Source organism: Macaca mulatta, chromosome 11 (genome assembly GCF_049350105.2).
Source record: "Macaca mulatta isolate MMU2019108-1 chromosome 11, T2T-MMU8v2.0, whole genome shotgun sequence".
NCBI classification, from domain to species: domain Eukaryota; kingdom Metazoa; phylum Chordata; class Mammalia; order Primates; family Cercopithecidae; genus Macaca; species Macaca mulatta.
In genome coordinates this window covers 38,269,836-38,290,160 of record NC_133416.1, presented here as the reverse complement: position 1 = coordinate 38,290,160, position 20,325 = coordinate 38,269,836, and positions in this window count along the sequence as shown.

Genomic DNA, 20,325 nt, shown 5'->3' with positions numbered 1-20,325 from the left:
AGCTTCTTTCTCTTTGTTATCGGAGGATATTTCCTTTGGTCCTATAGTCTTCAAAGGGATCCGAAATATCTGTTCTCAGATTCCACAGAAAGAAGGCTAGCAAAGAGATCCACGAAAACAGATTTAACTCTGTGAGTGGAAGCGACACATCACAGAGCAGTTTCTCAGAAAGCTTCTTTCCAGATTTCATCTGAGGATATTTCCTTTTTCACCATAGCCCTCTATGGGCTTCCAAATATCACTTTGCCAATTCCAGAAGAACTGTCTTAGCGAAAGGCTTCTTGAGGGGAAAGCTGTAACTCTGTGAGATGATTTCACAGAACACAAAGAAGTTTCTCAGAAAGCTTCTTTCTCTTTGTTATCGTGGGATATTTCCTTTGGCCCTATAGTCTTCAAAGGGATCCGAAATATCTGTTCTCAGATTCCACAGAAATAAGGCTAGCAAATAGATCTACGAAACACAGATGCAACTCTGTGAGATGAATTCACAGAACACTAAGCAGTTTCTCAGAAAGCTTCTTTCCAGATTTCATCTGAGGATATTTCCTTTTTCACCGTAGCCCTCAATGGGCTTCCAAATATCACTTTGCCAATTCCACAAGAACTGTCTCAGCGAAAGGCTTCTTGAGGGGAGAGCTGTAACTCTGTGAGATGATTTCATAGAACACAAAGAAGTTTCTCAGAAAGCTTCTTTCTCTTTGTTATCGGAGGATATTTCCTTTGGCCCTATAGTCTTCAAAGGGATCCGAAATATCTCTTCTCAGATTCCACAGAAATAAGGCTAGCAAAGAGATCTTCGAAAAACCGATGTAACTCTGTGAGATGAATTCACAGAACACTAAGCAGTTTCTCAGAAAGCTTCTTTCCAGATTTCATCTGAGGATATTTCCTTTTTCACCATTGCCCTCTATGGGCTTCCAAATATGACTTTGCCAATTCCACAAGAACTGTCTTAGCGAAAGGCTTCTTGAGGGGAAAGCTGTAACTCTGTGAGATGATTTCACAGAAAACAAAGCAGTTTCTCAGAAAGCTTCTTTCTCTTTGTTATCGGAAGATATTTCCTTTGGCCCTATAGTCTTCAAAGGGATCCGAAATATCTGTTCTCAGATTCCACAGAAAGAAGGCTAGCAAAGAGATCCACGAAATACAGATGTAACTCTGTGAGTGGAAGTCACACATCACAGAGCAGTTTCTCAGAAAGCTTCTTTCCAGATTTCATCTGAGGATATTTCCTTTTTCACCATAGCCCTCTAGGGGCTTCCAAATATCACTTTTCCAATTCCACAAGAACTGTCTTAGCGAAAGGCTTCTTGAGGGGAAAGCTGTATCTCTGTGAGATGATTTCACAGAACACAAAGAAGTTTCTCAGAAAGCTTCTTTCTCTTTGTTATCGGAGGATATTTCCTTTGGCCCTATAGTCTTCAAAGGGATCCGAAATATCTGTTCTCAGATTCCACAGAAATGAGGCTAGCAAGGAGATCTACGAAACACAGATGCAACTCTGTGAGATGAATTCACAGAATACTAAGCAGTTTCCCAGAAAGCTTCTTTCCAGATTTCATCTGAGGATATTTCCTTTTTCACCATAGCCCTCAATGGGCTTCCAAATATCACGTTGCCAATTCCACAAGAACTGTCTTAGCTAAAGGCTTCTTGAGGAGAAAGGTGTAACTCTGTGAGATGATTTCACAGAACACAAAAAAGTTTCTCAGAAAGCTTCTTTCTCTTTGTTATCGGAGTATATTTCCTTTGGCCCTATAGTCTTCAAAGGGATCGGAAATATCTGTTCTCAGATTCCACAGAAAGAAGGCTAGCAAAGAGATCCACGAAATACAGATGTAACTCTGTGAGTGGAAGTGACACATCACAGAGCAGTTTCTCAGAAAGCTTCTTTCCAGATTTCATCTGAGGATATTTCCTTTTTCACTTTAGCCCTCTATGGGCTTCCAAATATCACTTTTCCAATTCCACAAGAACTGTCTTAGCGAAAGGCTTCTTGAGGGGAAATCTGTAACTCTGTGAGATGATTTCACAGAACACAAAGAAGTTTCTCAGAAAGCTTCTTTCTCTTTGTTATCGGAGGATATTTCCTTTAGCCCTATAGTCTTCAAAGGGATCCGAAATATCTGTTGTCAGATTCCACAGAAATAAGGCTAGCAAAGAGATCTACGAATCACAGATGCAACTCTGTGAGATGAATTCACAGAACACTAAGCAGTTTCTCAGAAAGCTTCTTTCCAGATTTCATCTGAGGATATTTCCTTTTTCACCATAGCCCTCAATGGGCTTCCAAATATCACGTTGCCAATTCCACAAGAACTGTCTTAGCGAAAGGCTTCTTCAGGGGAAAGCTGTAACTCTGTGATATGATTTCACAGAACACAAAGAAGTTTCTCAGAAAGCTTCTTTCTGTTTGTTATCGGAGGATATTTCCTTTGGCCCTATAGTCTTCAAAGGGATCCGAAATATCTGTTCTCAGATTCCACAGAAATAAGGCTTGCAAAGAGATCTACGAAACACAGATGTAACTCTGTGAGATGAATTCACAGAACACTAAGCAGTTTCTCAGAAAGCTTCTTTCCAGATTTCATCTGAGGATATTTCCTTTTTCACCATAGCCCTCTATGGGCTTCCAAATATCACTTTGCCAATTCCACAAGAACTGTCTTAGCGAAAGGCTTCTTGAGGGGAAAGCTGTAACTCTGTGAGATGATTTCACAGAAAACAAAGCAGTTTCTCAGAAAGCTTCTTTCTCTTTGTTATCGGAGGATATTTCCTTTGGCCCTATAGTCTTCAAAGGGATCCGAAATATCTGTTCTCAGATTCCACAGAAAGAAGGCTAGCAAAGAGATTGACGAAATACAGATGTAACTCTGTGAGTGGAAGTCACATATCACAGAGCAGTTTCTCAGATGGTTCTTTCCAGATTTCATCTGAGGATATTTCCTTTTTCACGATAGCCCTATAGGGGCTTCCAAATATCACTTTGCCAATTCCACAAGAACTGTCTTAGCGAAAGGCTTCTTGAGGGGAAAGCTGTAACTCAGTGAGATGATGTCACAGAACACAAAGAAGTTTCTCAGAAAGCTTCTTTCTCTTTGTTATCGGAGGATATTTCCTTTGGCCCTATAGTCTTCAAAGGGATCCGAAATATCTGTTCTCAGATTCCACAGAAATGAGGCTAGCAAGGAGATCTACGAAACACAGATGCAACTCTGTGAGATGAATTCACAGAACACTAAGCAGTTTCTCAGAAAGCTTCTTTCCAGATTTCATCTGAGGATATTTCCTTTTCACCATAGCCCTCTATGGGCTTCCAAATATCACTTTGCCAATTCCACAAGATCTGTCTTAGCCAAAGGCTTCTTGAGGGGAAAAATGTAACTCTGAGAGATGATTTCACAGAGCACAAAGAAGTTTCTCAGAAAGCTTCTTTCTCTTTGTTATCGGAGGATATTTCCTTTGGCCCTATAGTCTTCAAAGGGATCCGAAATATCTGTTCTCAGATTCCACAGAAAGAAGGCTAGCAAAGAGATCCACGAAACACAGATGTAACTCTGTGAGATGAATTCACAGAACACTGAGCAGTTTCTCAGAAAGCTTCTTTCCAGATTTCATCTGAGGATATTTCCTTTTTCACCATAGCCGTCTATGGGCTTCCAAATATCACTTTGCCAATTCCACAAGAACTGTCTTAGCGAAAGGCTTCTTGAGGGGAAAGCTGTAACTCTGTGAGATGATTTCACAGAATACAAAGAAGTTTCTCAGAAAGCTTCTTTCTCTTTGTTATCGTAGGATATTTCCTTTGGCCCTATAGTCTTCAAAGGGATCTGAAATATCTGTTCTCAGATTCCACAGAAATAAGGCTAGCAAAGAGATCTACGAAACACAGATGTAACTCTGTGAGATGAATTCACAGAACTCTAAGCAGTTTCTCAGAAAGCTTCTTTCCAGATTTCATCTGAGGATATTTCCTTTTCACCATAGCCCTCCAAGGGCTTCCAAATATCACTTTGACAATTCCAAAAGAACTGTTTAGCGAAAGGCTTCTTGAGGGGAAAGCTGTAACTCTGTGAGATGATTTCACAGAACACAAAGAAGTTTCTCAGAAAGCTTCTTTCTCTTTGTTATCGGAGGAAATTTCCTCTGGCCCTATAGTCTTCAAAGGGATCCGAAATATCTGTTCTCAGATTCCACAGAAAGAAGGCTAGCAAAGAGATCCACGAAATGCAGATGTAACTCTGTGAGTGGAAGTCACACATCACAGAGCAGTTTCTCAGAAAGCTTCTTTCCAGATTTCATCTGAGGATATTTCCTTTTTCACCATAGCCCTCTAGGGGCTTCCAAATATCACTTTGCCAATTCCACAAGAACTGTCTTAGCGAAAGGCTTCTTGAGGGAAAGCTGTAACTCTGTGAGATGATTTCACAGAACACAAAGAAGTTTCTCAGAAAGCTTCTTTCTCTTTGTTATCGGAGGATATTTCCTTTGGCCCTATAGTCTTCAAAGGGATCCGAAATATCTGTTCTCAGATTCCACAGAAATAAGGCTTGCAAAGAGATGTACGAAACACAGATGTAACTCTGTGAGATGAATTCACAGAACACTAAGCAGTTTCTCAGAAAGCTTCTTTCCAGATTTCATCTGAGGATATTTCCTTTTCACCATAGCCCTCTATGGGCTTCCAAATATCACTTTGCCAATTCCACAAGAACTGTCTTAGCCAAAGGCTTCTTGAGGGGAAAAATGTAACTCTGAGAGATGATTTCACAGAGCACAAAGAAGTTTCTCAGAAAGCTTCTTTCTCTTTGTTATCGGAGGATATTTCCTTTGGCCCTATAGTCTTCAAAGGGATCCGAAATATCTGTTCTCAGATTCCACAGAAAAAAGGCTAGCAAAGAGATCCACGAAACACAGATGTAACTCTGTGAGATGAATTCACAGAACACTAAGCAGTTTCTCAGAAAGCTTCTTTCCAGATTTCATCTGAGGATATTTCCTTTTTCAACATAGCCGTCTATGGGCTTCCAACTATCACTTTGCCAATTCCACAAGAACTGTCTTAGCGAAAGGCTTCTTCAGGGGAAAGCTGTAACTCTGTGAGATGATTTCACAGAACACAAAGAAGTTTCTCAGAAAGCTTCTTTCTCTTTGTTATCGTAGGATATTTCCTTTGGCCCTATAGTCTTCAAAGGGATCTGAAATATCTGTTCTCAGATTCCACAGAAAGAAGGCTAGCAAAGAGATCCACGAAATGCAGATGTAACTCTGTGAGTGGAAGTCACACATCACAGAGCAGTTTCTCAGAAAGCTTCTTTCCAGATTTCATCTGAGGATATTTCCTTTTTCACCATAGCCCTCTAGGGGCTTCCAAATATCACTTTGCCAATTCCACAAGAACTGTCTTAGCGAAAGGCTTCTTGAGGGAAAGCTGTAACTCTGTGAGATGATTTCACAGAACACAAAGAAGTTTCTCAGAAAGCTTCTTTCTCTTTGTTATCGGAGGATATTTCCTTTGGCCCTATAGTCTTCAAAGGGATCCGAAATATCTGTTCTCAGATTCCACAGAAATAAGGCTTGCAAAGAGATGTACGAAACACAGATGTAACTCTGTGAGATGAATTCACAGAACACTAAGCAGTTTCTCAGAAAGCTTCTTTCCAGATTTCATCTGAGGATATTTCCTTTTCACCATAGCCCTCTATGGGCTTCCAAATATCACTTTGCCAATTCCACAAGAACTGTCTTAGCCAAAGGCTTCTTGAGGGGAAAAATGTAACTCTGAGAGATGATTTCACAGAGCACAAAGAAGTTTCTCAGAAAGCTTCTTTCTCTTTGTTATCGGAGGATATTTCCTTTGGGCCTATAGTCTTCAAAGGGATCCGAAATATCTGTTCTCAGATTCCACAGAAAAAAGGCTAGCAAAGAGATCCACGAAACACAGATGTAACTCTGTGAGATGAATTCACAGAACACTAAGCAGTTTCTCAGAAAGCTTCTTTCCAGATTTCATCTGAGGATATTTCCTTTTTCAACATAGCCGTCTATGGGCTTCCAACTATCACTTTGCCAATTCCACAAGAACTGTCTTAGCGAAAGGCTTCTTCAGGGGAAAGCTGTAACTCTGTGAGATGATTTCACAGAACACAAAGAAGTTTCTCAGAAAGCTTCTTTCTCTTTGTTATCGTAGGATATTTCCTTTGGCCCTATAGTCTTCAAAGGGATCTGAAATATCTGTTCTCAGATTCCACAGAAATAAGGCTAGCAAAGAGATCTACGAAACACAGATGTAACTCTGTGAGATGAATTCACAGAACTCTAAGCAGTTTCTCAGAAAGCTTCTTTCCAGATTTCATCTGAGGATATTTCCTTTTCACCATAGCCCTCCAAGGGCTTCCAAATATCACTTTAACAATTCCAAAAGAACTGTTTAGCGAAAGGCTTCTTGAGGGGAAAGCTGTAACTCTGTGAGATGATTTCACAGAACACAAAGAAGTTTCTCAGAAAGCTTCTTTCTCTTTGTTATCGGAGGATATTTCCTTTGGCCCTATAGTCTTCAAAGGGATCCGAAATATCTCTTCTCAGATTCCACAGAAAGAAGGCTAGCAGAGAGATCCACGAAATACAGATGTAACTCTGTGAGTGGAAGTCACACATAACAGAGCAGTTTCTCAGAAAGCTTCTTTCCAGATTTCATCTGAGGATATTTGCTTTTTCACCATAGCCCTCTAGGGGCTTCCAAATATCACTTTGCCAATTCCACAAGAACTGTCTTAGCGAAAGGCTTCTTGAGGGGAAAGCTGTAACTCTGTGAGATGATTTCACAGAACACAAAGAAGTTTCTCAGAAAGCTTCTTTCTCTTTGTTATCGGAGGATATTTCCTTTTCCGCTATAGTCTTCGAAGGGATCCGAAATATCTGTTCTCAAATTCCACAGAAATAAGGCTAGCAAAGAGATCTACGAAACACAGATGTAACTCTGTGAGAGGAATTCACAGAACACTAAGCAGTTTCTCAGAAAGCTTCTTTCCAGATTTCATCTGAGGATATTTCCTTTTTTACCATAGCCCTCTAAGGGCTTCCAAGTATCACTTTACCAATTCCACAAGAACTGTCTTAGCGAAAGGCTTCTTGAGGGGAAAGCTGTAACTCTGTGAGATGATTTCACAGAACACAAAGAAGTTTCTCAGAAAGTTTCTTTCTCTTTGTTATCGGAGGATATTTCCTTTGGCCCTATAGTCTTCAAAGGGATCTGAAATATCTGTTCTCAGATTCCACAGAAATAAGGCTAGCAAAGAGATCTACGAAACACAGATGTAACTCTGTGAGATGAATTCACAGAAAACTAAGCAGTTTCTCAGAAAGCTTCTTTCTAGATTTCATCTGAGGATGTTTCCTTTTTCACCATAGCCCCCTATGGGCTACCAAATATCACTTTGCCAATTCCTCAAGAACTGTCTTAGCGAAAGGCTTCTTGAGGGGAAAGCTGTAACTCTGTGAGATGATTTCACAGAACACAAAGAAGTTTCTCAGAAAGCTTCTTTCTCTTTGTTATCGGAGGATATTTCCTTTGGCCCTATAGTCTTCAAAGGGATCCGAAATATCTGTTCTCAGATTCCACAGAAATAAGGCTAGCAAAGAGATCTACGAAACACAGATGTAACTCTGTGAGATGAATTCACAGAACACTAAGCAGTTTCTCAGAAAGCTTCTTTCCAGATTTCATCTGAGGATATTTCCTTTTTCACCATAGCCCTCTCTGGGCTTCCAAATATGACTTTGCCAATTCCACAAGAACTGTCTTAGCGAAAGGCTTCTTGAGGGGAAAGCTGTAACACTGTGAGATGATTTCACAGAACACAAAGAAGTTTCTCAGAAAGCTTCTTTCTCTTTGTTATCGGAGGATATTTCCTTTGGCCCTGTAGTCTTCAAAGGGATCCGAAATATCTGTTCTCAGGTTCCACAGAAATAAGGCTAGCAAAGAGATCCACGAAATAGAGATGTAACACTGTGAGTGGAAGTCACACATCACAGAGCAGTTTCTCAGAAAGCTTCTTTCCAGATTTCATTTGAGGATTTTTCCTTTTTCACCATAGCTCTCTAGGGGCTTCCAAATATCACTTTGCCAATTCCACAAAAACTGTCTTAGCGAAAGGCTTCTTGAGGGGAAAGCTGTAACTCTGTGAGATGATTTCACAGAACACAAAGAAGTTTCTCAGAAATCTTCTTTCTCTTTGTTATCGGAGGATATTTCCTTTGGCCCTATAGTCTTCAAAGGGATCCGAAATATCTGTTCTCAGATTCCACAGAAATGAGGCTAGCAAGGAGATCTACGAAACACAGATGCAACTCTGTGAGATGAATTCACAGAATACTAAGCAGATATCAGAAAGCTTCTTTCCAGATTTCATCTGAGGATATTTCCTTTTTCAACATAGCCCTCAATGGGCTTCCAAATATCACGTTGCCAATTCCACAAGAACTGTCTTAGCGAAAGGCTTCTTGAGGGGAAAGCTGTAACTCTGTGAGATGATTTCACAGAACACAAAGAAGTTTCTCAGAAAGCTTCTTTCTCTTTGTTATCGGAGGATATTTCCTTTGGCCCTACAGTCTTCAAAGGGATCCGAAATATCTGTTCTCAGATTCCACAGAAAGAAGGCTAGCAAAGAGATCCACGAAATACAGATGTAACTCTGTGAGTGGAAGTTACACATCACAGAGCAGTTTCTCAGAAAGCTTCTTTCCAGATTTCATCTGTGGATATTTCCTTTTTCACCATAGCCCTCTATGGGCTTCCAAATATCACTTTGCCAATACCACAAGAACTGTCTTAGCGAAAGGCTTCTTGAGGGTAAAGCTGTAACTCTGTGAGATGATTTCACAGAACACAAAGAAGTTTCTCAGAAAGCTTCTTTCTCTTTTTTATCGGAGGATATTTCCTTTGGCCCTATAGTCTTCAAAGCTATCCGAAATATCTGTTCTCAGATTCCACAGAAATAAGGCTAGCAAAGAGATTTACGAAACGCAGATGCAACTCTGTGAGATGAATTCACAGAACACTAAGCAGTTTCTCAGAAAGCTTCTTTCCAGATTTCATCTGAGGATATTTCCTTTTTACCATAGCCCTCTATGGGCTTCCAAATATCACTTTGCCAATTCCACAAGAACTGTCTTAGCGAAAGGCTTCTTGAGGGGAAAGCTGTAACTCTGTGAGATAATTTCACAGAACACAAAGTAGTTTCTCAGAAAGCTTTTTTCTCTTTGTTATCGGAGGATATTTCCTTTGGCCCTATAGTCTTCAAAGGGATCCGAAATATCTGTTCTCAGATTCCACAGAAAGAAGGCTAGCAAAGAGATCCACGAAATACAGATGTAACTCTGTGAGTGGAAATCACACATCACAGAGCAGTTTCTCAGAAAGCTTCTTTCCAGATTTCATCTGAGGATATTTCCTTTTTCACCATAGCCCTCTAGGGGCTTCCAAATATCACTTTGCCAATTCCACAAGAACTGTCTTAGCGAAAGGCTTCTTGAGGGGAAAGCTGTAAGTCTGTGAGATGATTTCACAGAACACAAAGAAGTTTCTCAGAAAGCTTCTTTCTCTTTGTTATCATAGGATATTTCCTTTGGCCCTATAGTCTTCAAAGGGATCCGAAGTATCTGTTCTCAGATTCCACAGAAATGAGGTTGGCAAGGAGATCTACGAAACACAGATGCAACTCTGTGAGATGAATTCACAGAATACTAAGCAGTTTCTCAGAAAGTTTCTTTCCAGATTTCATCTGAGGATATTTCCTTTTTCACCATAGCCCTCAATGGGCTTCCAAATATCACGTTGCCAATTCCACAAGAACTGTCTTAGCGAAAGGCTTCTTGAGGGGAAAGCTGTAACTCTGTGAGATGATTTCACAGAACACAAAGAAGTTTCTCAGAAAGCTTCTTTCTCTTTGTTATCGGAGGATATTTCCTTTGGCCCTATAGTCTTCAAAGGGATCCGAAATATCTGTTCTCAGATTCCACAGAAAGAAGGCTAGCAAAGAGATCCCCGAAATACAGATGTAACTCTGTGAGTGGAAGTGACACATCACAGAGCAGTTTCTCAGAAAACTTCTTTCCAGATTTCATCTGAGGATATGTCCTTTTTCACCATAGCCCTCAATGGGCTTCCAAATATCACTTTGCCAATTCCACAAGAACTGTCTTAGCGAAAGCCTTCTTGAGGGGAAAGCTGTAACTATGTGAGATGGTTTCACAGAACACAAAGAAGTTTCTCAGAAAGGTTCTTTCTCTTTGTTATCGGAGGATATTTCCTTTGGCCCTATAGTCTTCAAAGGGATCCGAAATAACTGTTCTCAGATTCCACAGAAATAAGGCTAGCAAAGAGATATACGAAACACAGATGTAAGTCTGTGAGATGAATTCACAGAACACTAAGCAGTTTCTCAGAAAGCTTCTTTCCAGATTTCATCTGAGGATATTTCCTTTTCACCATAGCCCTCTAAGGGCTTTCAAATATCACTTTGCCAATTCCACAAGAACTGTCATAGCGAAAGGCTTCCTGAGGGGAAAGCTGTAACTGTGAGATGATTTCACAGAACACAAAGAAGTTTCTCAGAAAGCTTCTTTCTCTTTGTTATCGGAGGATATTTCCTTTGGCCCTATAGTCTTCAAAGGGATCCGAAATATCTGTTCTCAGATTCCACAGAAAGAAGGCTAGCAAAGAGATCCACGAAATACAGATGTAACTCTGTTAGTGGAAGTCACACATCACAGAGCAGTTTCTCAGAAAGCTTCTTTCCAGATTTCATCTGAGGATATTTCCTTTTCACCATAGCCCTCTATGGGCTTCCAATTATCACTTTGCCAATTCCACAAGAACTGTCTTAGCGAAAGGCTTCTTGAGGGGAAAGCTGTAACTCTGTGAGATGATTTCACAGAACACAAAGAAGTTTCTCAGAAAGCTTCTTTCTCTTTGTTATCGGAGGATATTTCCTCTGGCCCTATAGTCTTCAAAGGGATCCGAAATATCTGTTCTCAGATTCCACAGAAATAAGGCTAGCAAAGAGGTCCACGAAATACAGATGTAACTCTGTGAGTGGATATCACACATCACAGAGCAGTTTCTCAGAAAGCTTCTTTCCAGATTTCATCTGAGGGTATTTCCTTTTTCAACATATCCCCCTATGGACTTCAAAATATCACTTTTCCAATTCCACAAGAACTGTCTTAGCGAAAGGCTTCTTGAGGGGAAAGCTGTAACTCTGTGAGATGATTTCACAGAACACAAAGAAGTTTCTCAGAAAGCTTCTTTCTCTTTGTTATCGGAGGATATTTCCTTTGGCCCTATAGTCTTCAAATGGATCCGAAATATCTGTTCTCAGATTCCACAGAAATAAGGCTAGCAAAGAGGTCCACGAAATACAGATGTAACTCTGTGAGTGGATATCACACATCACAGAGCAGTTTCTCAGAAAGCTTCTTTCCAGATTTCATCTGAGGGTATTTCCTTTTTCAACATAGCCACCTATGGACTTCAAAATATCACTTTTCCAATTCCACAAGAACTGTCTTAGCGAAAGGCTTCTTGAGTGGAAAGCTGTAACTCTGTGAGATGATTTCACAGAACACAAAGAAGTTTCTCAGAAAGCTTCTTTCTCTTTGTTATCGGAGGATATTTCCTTTGGCCCTATAGTCTTCAAAGGGATCCGAAATATCTGTTCTCACATTCCACAGAAATAAGGCTAGCAAAGAGATCTACGAAACGCTGATGCAACTCTGTGAGATGAATTCACAGAACACTAAGCAGTTTCTCAGAAAGCTTCTTTCCAGATTTCATCTGAGGATATTTCCTTTTCACCATAGCCCTCTATGGGCTTCCAAATATCACTTTGCCGACTCTACAAGAACTGTCTTAGCGAAGGCTTCTTGAGGGGAAAGCTGTAACTCTGTGAGATAATTTCACAGAACACAAAGTAGTTTCTCAGAAAACTTTTTTCTCTTTGTTATCGGAGGATATTTCCTTTGGCCCTATAGTCTTCAAAGGGATCCGAAATATCTGTTCTCAGATTCCACAGAAAGAAGGCTAGCAAAGAGATCCACGAAATACAGATGTAACTCTGAGAGTGGAAGTCACACATCACAGAGCAGTTTCTCAGAAAGCTTCTTTCCAGATTTCATCTGAGGATATTTCCTTTTTCACCATAGCCCTCTATGGGCTTCCAAATATCACTTTGCCAATTCCACAAGAACTGTCTTAGCGAAAGGCTTCTTGAGGGGAAAGCTGTAACTCCGTGAGATGATTTCACAGAACACAAAGAAGTTTCTCAGAAAGCTTCTTTCTCCTTGTTATCAGAGGATATTTCCTTTGGCCCTATAGTCTTCAAAGGGATCCGAAATATCTGTTCTCAGATTCCACAGAAATGAGGCTAGCAAGGAGAATTATGAAACACAGATGCAACTCTGTGAGATGAATTCACAGAATACTAAGCAGTTTCTCAGAAAGCTTCCTTCCAGATTTCATCTGAGGATATTTCCTTTTTCACCATAGCCCTCAATGGGCTTCCAAATATCACGTTGCCAATTCCACAAGAACTGTCTTAGCGAAGGCTTCTTGAGGGGAAAGCTGTAACTCTGTGAGATGATTTCACAGAACACAAAGAAGTTTCTCAGAAAGCTTCTTTCTCTTTGTTATCGGAGGATATTTCCTTTGGCCCTATAGTCTTCAAAGGGATCCGAAATATCTGTTCTCAGATTCCACAGAAAGAAGGCTAGCAAAGAGATCCACGAAATACAGATGTAACTCTGTGAGTTGAAGTGACACATCACAGAGCAGTTTCTCAGAAAGCTTCTTTCCAGATTTCATCTGAGGATATTTCCTTTTTCACCATAGCCCTCTATGGGCTTCCAAATGTCACTTTGCCAATTCCACAAGAACTGTCTTAGCGAAAGGCTTCTTGAGGGGAAAGCTGTAACTCTGTGAGATGATTTCACAGAACACAAAGAAGTTTCTCAGAAAGCTTCTTTCTCTTTGTTATCGGAGGATATTTCCTTTGGCCCTATAGTCTTCAAAGGGATCCGAAATATCTGTTCTCAGATTCCACAGAAATAAGGCTAGCAAAGAGATCTAGGAAACACAGATGTAACTCTGTGAGATGAATTCACAGAACACAAAGCAGTTTCTCAGAAAGCTTCTTTCCAGATTTCATCTGAGGATATTTCCATTTCACCATAGCCCTCTATGGGCTTCCAAATATCACTTTGCCAATTCCACAAGAACTGTCTTAGCGAAAGGCTTCTTGAGGGGAAAGCTGTAACTCTGTGAGATGATTTCACAGAACACAAAGAAGTTTCTCAGAAAGCTTCTTTCTCTTTGTTATCGGAGGATATTTCCACTGGCCCTATAGTCTTCAAAGGGATCCGAAATATCTCTTCTCAGATTCCACAGAAATAAGGCTAGCAAAGAGGTCCACGAAATACAGATGTAACTCTGTGAGTGGAAATCACACATCACAGAGCAGTTTCTCAGAAAGCTTCTTTCCAGATTTCATCTGAGGGTATTTCCTTTTTCAACATAGCCCTCTATGGGCTTCAAAATATCACTTTTCCAAATCCACAAGAACTGTCTTAGCGAAAGGCTTCTTCAGGGGAAAGCTGTAACTCTGTGAGATGATTTCACAGAACACAAAGAAGTTTCTCAGAAAGCATCTTTCTCTTTGTTATCGGAGGATATTTCCTTTGGCCCTATAGTCTTCAAAGGGATCCGAAATATCTGTTCTCAGATTCCACAGAAATAAGGCTAGCAAAGAGATCTACGAAACGCAGATGCAACTCTGTGAGATGAATTCACAGAACACTAAGCAGTTTCTCAGAAAACTTCTTTCCAGATTTCATCTGAGGATATTTCCTTTTCACCATAGCCTTCTATGGGCTTCCAAATATCATTTTGCCAATTCCACAAGAACTGTCTTAGCGAAAGGCTTCTTGAGGGGAAAGCTGTAACTCTGTGAGATAATTTCACAGAACACAAAGTAGTTTCTCAGAAAGGTTTTTTCTCTTTGTTATCGCAGGATATTTCCTTTGGCCCTATAGTCTTCAAAGGGATCCGAAATATCTGTTCTCAGATTCCACAGAAATAAGGCTAGCAAAGAGATCTACGAAACACAGATGCAACTCTGAGAGATGAATTCACAGAACACTAAGCAGTTTCTCAGAAAGCTTCTTTCCAGATTTCATCTGAGGATATTACCTTTTTCAACATAGCCCTCAATGGGCTTCCAAATATCACGGTGCCAATTCCACAAGAACTGTCTTAGCGAAAGGCTTCTTCAGGGGAAAGCTGTAACTCTGTGAAATGATTTCACTGAACACAAAGAAGATTCACAGAAAGCTTCTTTCTCCTTGTTATCGGAGGATATTTCCTTTGGCCCTATAGTCTTCAAAGGGATCCGAAATATCTGTTCACAGATTCCACAGAAATTAGGCTAGCAAAGAGGTCCACGAAATACAGATGTAACTCTGTGAGTTGAAATCACACATCACAGAGCAGTTTCTCAGAAAGCTTCTTTCCAGATTTCATCTGAGGATATTTCATTTTTCAACATAGCCCTCTATGGGCTTCAAAATATCACTTTTCCAATTCCACAAGAACTGTCTTAGCGAAAGGCTTCTTGAGGGGAAAGCTGTAACTCTGTGAGATGATTTCACAGAACACAGAGAAGTTTCTCAGAAAGCTTCTTTCTCTTTGTTATCGGAGGATATTTCCTTTGGCCCTATAGTCTTCAAAGGGATCCGAAATATCTGTTCTCAGATTCCACACAAATAAGGCTAGCAAAGAGATATACGAAACGCAGATGCAACTCTGTGAGATGAATTCACAGAACACTAAGCAGTTTCTCAGAAAGCTTCTTTCCAGATTTCATCTGAGGATATTTCCTTTTCACCATAGCCCTCTATGGGCTTCCAAATATCACTTTGCCAATTCCACAAGAACTGTCTTAGCGAAAGGCTTCTTGAGGGGAAAGCTGTAACTCTGTGAGATGATTTCACAGAACACAAAGAAGTTTCTCAGAAAGCTTCTTTCTCTTTGTTATCGGAGGATATTTCCTTTGGCCCTATAGTCTTCAAAGGGATCCGAAATATCTGTTCTCAGATTCCACAGAAAGAAGGCTAGCAAAGAGATCCACGAAAACAGATTTAACTCTGTGAGTGGAAGCGACACATCACAGAGCAGTTTCTCAGAAAGCTTCTTTCCAGATTTCATCTGAGGATATTTCCTTTTTCACCATAGCCCTCTATGGGCTTCCAAATATCACTTTGCCAATTCCAGAAGAACTGTCTTAGCGAAAGGCTTCTTGAGGGGAAAGCTGTAACTCTGTGAGATGATTTCACAGAACACAAAGAAGTTTCTCAGAAAGCTTCTTTCTCTTTGTTATCGTGGGATATTTCCTTTGGCCCTATAGTCTTCAAAGGGATCCGAAATATCTGTTCTCAGATTCCACAGAAATAAGGCTAGCAAAGAGATCTACGAAACACAGATGCAACCCTGTGAGATGAATTCACAGAACACTAAGCAGTTTCTCAGAAAGCTTCTTTCCAGATTTCATCTGAGGATATTTCCTTTTTCACCATAGCCCTCAATGGGCTTCCAAATATCACTTTGCCAATTCCACAAGAACTGTCTTAGCGAAAGGCTTCTTGAGGGGAAAGCTGTAACTCTGTGAGATGATTTCACAGAACACAAAGAAGTTTCTCAGAAAGCTTCTTTCTCTTTGTTATCGGAGGATATTTCCTTTGGCCCTATAGTCTTCAAAGGGATCCGAAATATCTGTTCTCAGATTCCAAAGAAATAAGGCTAGCAAAGAGATCTACGAAAAACAGATGTAACTCTGTGAGATGAATTCACAGAACACTAAGCAGTTTCTCAGAAAGCTTCTTTCCAGATTTCATCTGAGGATATTTCCTTTTTCACCATAGCCCTCTATGGGCTTCCAAATATGACTTTGCCAATTCCACAAGAACTGTCTTAGCGAAAGGCTTCTTAAGGGGAAAGGTGTAACTCTGTGAGATGATTTCACAGAACACAAAGAAGTTTCTCAGAAAGCTTCTTTCTCTTTGTTATCGGAGGATATTTCCTTTGGCCCTATAGTCTTCAAAGGGATCGGAAATATCTGTTCTCAGATTCCACAGAAAGAAGGCTAGCAAAGAGATCCACGAAATACAGATGTAACTCTGTGAGTGGAAGTGACACATCACAGAGCAGTTTCTCAGAAAGCTTCTTTCCAGATTTCATCTGAGGATATTTCCTTTTTCACTTTAGCCCTCTATGGGCTTCCAAATATCACTTTTCCAATTCCACAAGAACTGTCTTAGCGAAAGGCTTCTTGAGGGGAAAGCTGTAACTCTGTGAGATGATTTCACAGAACACAAAGAAGTTTCTCAGAAAGCTTCTTTCTCTTTGTTATCGGAGGATATTTCCTTTGGCCCTATTGTCTTCAAAGGGATCCGAAATATCTGTTCTCAGATTCCACAGAAATAAGGCTAGCAAAGAGATCTACGAAACACAGATGCAACTCTGGGAGATGAATTCACAGAACACTAAGCAGTTTCTCAGAAAGCTTCTTTCCAGATTTCAGCTGAGGATATTTCCTTTTTCACCATAGCCCTCAATGGGCTTCCAAATATCACGTTCCCAATTGCACAAGAACTGTCTTAGCGAAAGGCTTCTTCAGGGGAAAGCTGTAACTCTGTGAGATGATTTCACAGAACACAAAGAAGTTTCTCAGAAAGCTTCTTTCTCTTTGTTATCGGAGGATATTTCCTTTGGCCCTATAGTCTTCAAAGGGATCCGAAATATCTCTTCTCAGATTCCACAGAAATAAGGCTAGCAAAGAGATCTACGAAAAACAGATGTAACTCTGTGAGATGAATTCACAGAACACTAAGCAGTTTCTCAGAAAGCTTCTTTCCAGATTTCATCTGATGATATTTCCTTTTTCACCATAGCCCTCTATGGGCTTCCAAATATGACTTTGCCAATTCCACAAGAACTGTCTTAGCGAAAGGCTTCTTGAGGGGAAAGCTGTAACTCTGTGAGATGATTTCACAGAAAACAAAGCAGTTTCTCAGAAAGCTTCTTTCTCTTTGTTATCGGAGGATATTTCCTTTGGCCCTATAGTCTTCAAAGGGATCCGAAATATCTGTTCTCAGATTCCACAGAAAGAAGGCTAGCAAAGAGATTGACGAAATACAGATGTAACTCTGTGAGTGGAAGTCACATATCACAGAGCAGTTTCTCAGAAAGCTTCTTTCCAGATTTCATCTGAGGATATTTCCTTTTTCACCATAGCCCTCTAGCGGCTTCCAAATATCACTTTGCCAATTCCACAAGAACTGTCTTAGAGAAAGGATTCTTGAGGGGAAAGCTGTAACTCTGTGAGATGATTTCAGAGAACACAAAGAAGTTTCTCAGAAAGCTTCTTTCTCTTTGTTATCAGAGGATATTTCCTTTGGCCCTATAGTCTTCAAAGGGATCCGAAATATATGTTCTCAGATTCCACAGAAAGAAGGCTAGCAAAGAGATCCACGAAATACAGATGAAATTCTGTGAGTGGAAGTGACACATCACAGAGCTGTTTCTCAGAAAGCTTCTTTCCAGATTTCATCTGAGGATATTTCCTTTTTCACCATAGCCCTCTATGGGCTTCCAAATATCACTTTGCCAATTCCACAAGAACTGTCTTAGCGAAAGGCTTCTTGAGGGGAAAGCTGTAACTCTGTGAGATGATTTCACAGAACACAAAGAAGTTTCTCAGAAAGCTTCTTTCTCTTTGTTATCGGAGGATATTTCCTTTGGCCCTATAGTCTTCAAAGGGATCCGAAATATCTGTTCTCAGATTCCACAGAAATAAGGCTAGCAAAGAGATCTACGAAACACAGATGCAACTCTGTGAGATGAATTCACAGAACACTAAGCAGTTTCTCAGAAAGCTTCTTTCCAGATTTCATCTGAGGATATTGCCTTTTTCACCATAGCCCTCAATGGGCTTCCAAATATCACGGTGCCAATTCCACAAGAACTGTCTTAGCGAAAGGCTTCTTCAGGGGAAAGCTGTAACTCTGTGAAATGATTTCACTGAAGACAAAGAAGTTTCTCAGAAAGCTTCTTTCTCTTTGTTATCGGAGGATATTTCCTTTGGCCCTATAGTCTTCAAAGGGATCCGAAATATCTGTTCTCAGATTCCACAGAAATAAGGCTAGCAAAGAGATCTACGAAACACAGATGTAACTCTGTGAGATGAATTCACAGAACACTAAGCAGTTTCTCAGAAAGCTTCTTTCCAGATTTCATCTGAGGATATTTCCTTTTCACCATAGCCCTCTTAGGGCTTCCAAATATCACTTTGCCAATTCCACAAGAACTGTCTTAGCGAAAGGCTTCTTGAGGGGAAAGCTGTAACTCTCTGAGATGATTCACAGAACACAAAGAAGATTCTCAGAAAGCTTCTTTCTCCTTGTTATCGGAGGATATTTCCTTTGGCCCTATAGTCTTCAAAGGGATCCGAAATATCTGTTCACAGATTCCACAGAAATAAGGCTAGCAAAGAGGTCCACGAAATACAGATGTAACTCTGTGAGTTGAAATCACACATCACAGAGCAGTTTCTCAGAAAGCTTCTTTCCAGATTTCATCTGAGGATATTTCCTTTTTCACCATAGCCCTCTATGGGCTTCAAAATATCACTTTTCCAATTCCACAAGAACTGTCTTAGCGAAAGGCTTCTTGAGGGGAAAGCTGTAACTCTGTGAGATGATTTCACAGAACACAAAGAAGTTTCTCAGAAAGCTTCTTTCTCTTTGTTATCGGAGGATATTTCCTTTGGCCCTATAGTCTTCAAAGGGATCCGAAATATCTGTTCTCAGATTCCACACAAATAAGGCTAGCAAAGAGATCTACGAAACGCAGATGCAACTCTGTGAGATGAATTCACAGAACACTAAGCAGTTTCTCAGAAAGCTTCTTTCCAGATTTCATCTGAGGATATTTCCTTTTCACCATAGCCCTCTATGGGCTTCCAAATATCACTTTGCCAATTCCACAAGAACTGTCTTAGCGAAAGGCTTCTTGAGGGGAAAGCTGTAACTCTGTGAGATGATTTCACAGAACACAAAGAAGTTTCTCAGAAAGCTTCTTTCTCTTTGTTATCGGAGGATATTTCCTTTGGTCCTATAGTCTTCAAAGGGATCCGAAATATCTGTTCTCAGATTCCACAGAAAGAAGGCTAGCAAAGAGATCCACGAAAACAGATTTAACTCTGTGAGTGGAAGCGACACATCACAGAGCAGTTTCTCAGAAAGCTTCTTTCCAGATTTCATCTGAGGATATTTCCTTTTTCACCATAGCCCTCTATGGGCTTCCAAATATCACTTTGCCAATTCCAGAAGAACTGTCTTAGCGAAAGGCTTCTTGAGGGGAAAGCTGTAACTCTGTGAGATGATTTCACAGAACACAAAGAAGTTTCTCAGAAAGCTTCTTTCTCTTTGTTATCGTGGGATATTTCCTTTGGCCCTATAGTCTTCAAAGGGATCCGAAATATCTGTTCTCACATTCCACAGAAATAAGGCTAGCAAATAGATCTACGAAACACAGATGCAACTCTGTGAGATGAATTCACAGAACACTAAGCAGTTTCTCAGAAAGCTTCTTTCCAGATTTCATCTGAGGATATTTCCTTTTTCACCATAGCCCTCAATGGGCTTCCAAATATCACTTTGCCAATTCCACAAGAACTGTCTCAGCGAAAGGCTTCTTGAGGGGAGAGCTGTAACTCTGTGAGATGATTTCACAGAACACAAAGAAGTTTCTCAGAAAGCTTCTTTCTCTTTGTTATCGGAGGATATTTCCTTTGGCCCTATAGTCTTCAAAGGGATCCGAAATATCTCTTCTCAGATTCCACAGAAATAAGGCTAGCAAAGAGATCTACGAAAAACAGATGTAACTCTGTGAGATGAATTCACAGAACACTAAGCAGTTTCTCAGAAAGCTTCTTTCCAGATTTCATCTGAGGATATTTCCTTTTTCACCATTGCCCTCTATGGGCTTCCAAATATGACTTTGCCAATTCCACAAGAACTGTCTTAGCGAAAGGCTTCTTGAGGGGAAAGCTGTAACTCTGTGAGATGATTTCACAGAAAACAAAGCAGTTTCTCAGAAAGCTTCTTTCTCTTTGTTATCGGAAGATATTTCCTTTGGCCCTATAGTCTTCAAAGGGATCCGAAATATCTGTTCTCAGATTCCACAGAAAGAAGGCTAGCAAAGAGATCCACGAA